Below are 1419 nucleotides of genomic sequence, written 5' to 3'. Positions count from 1 at the left end.
TTTCTTTCTTTCTCTCTTTCTTTCTCTTTCTTTCTCTCTCTCTCTCTTTCTTTTTTTCTGAGTCAAAGTCTCCCTCTTTTGCCCAGACTGGAGTGCAGTGGTGTGATCACAGCTCACTGCAGTCATGACCTTCTGGGCTCAAACAATCCTTCCTACCTTAGCCTCCCAAGCAGGTGGGACTGCAGATGTGCACCACCATGCCCAGCTAGTTTTTAAACTTTTGTGTAGTGACACGAGGGGTATGGTGTGGGTCTCACTATGTTGCCTAGGCTGGTCTTGAACTCCTGAGCTCATGTGGTTCTCCCATGTCAGCCTCCAAAAGTGGGATTATAGGTGTGAGTCACGGCACCCGGCCTAAATGACTATTTCTAAAGCAGCCAAAGTTGTGAACCAGTTACTTTGAGGAACCTATGAACACAAAGAGAAGCCAGGGTTTAGGTCCCCAGGGATCCTGGGGGTCTCCTCAGATTGGAAAAGAGTAAACTGTGGTTTCTAAAGATTTTCAAGTTGCAATTCCTTGTTTTGAGATTCCTGGGTCTTTAATAAAATCTCTGATGTCACAGCAGGAGTGAAGGAAGACCTATGGGAGCAGTGCCCTCTGTGGCAAGCACTGTGGCCAGCAGATTTCTCTATTTCCCAGGCTCTGGGGATGGGGCGGAGGATTCCAGTTCATGGCCCTGGTACAGTGATGCACTGGTTGTAACAGCAATAAACCAAACATTCCTCAAGAGACACCCTGGGCCTCACCTCTTCCCCCATCTCCTGGCGCCGCACCTAAAATAGCTTCCTAATCCTGTAGAATATCACCTCTTCCCACTCATGCAGAAACCCATTCAAAAGAGCCATCTGTGCTGCGAATCTTCATTTGTAGCTCGCATGGCATATGTCAGTTTGTGGATGTAGGTATAGATGGCTGCTGATATGTTCCCAGACACACACGCACACACACACACACACACACACACACACACACACACACGCACACTACTTGATGCCATGGGCCAAAGACCTGTTTTCTCCTCTAAATGGCACCTGCTCCCCTCCATATGGGACATCCCCTCCCCTTCCATGAGCCACCTCTTTTCCTATCGTGATTTGGAGCAGCTCCTCTGACCTCACCTTTATGGTGCTGCTGTGATTATTTTCCTGAATTATTTGATTATGACCAATGTGAAAGTGAAAACAGAGTTCAGGGAATGTCACATATTTATAGCCTGTTGGATCCGCTGCCTTTGGACGTTGCTCTTGAGGAGCTGATCCACATTGCTGTGGAGGCGGCCCATGTTGGAGGCTATCCACGGTGCTGTTAAGGTCTGGCTCATCCATCATTGCCTATAAACCTCTGAGCTTTTCTCTTGCTTCTTATATTCTTTTTAACTGTCTTTTCATTTGAGACATACAATTATTATTATTCTGTTT

Source organism: Cebus imitator, unplaced genomic scaffold (genome assembly GCF_001604975.1).
Source record: "Cebus imitator isolate Cc_AM_T3 unplaced genomic scaffold, Cebus_imitator-1.0 Scaffold24, whole genome shotgun sequence".
Classification (NCBI taxonomy): Eukaryota; Metazoa; Chordata; class Mammalia; order Primates; family Cebidae; genus Cebus; species Cebus imitator.
Note: the sequence above shows the minus strand (reverse complement) of the source record.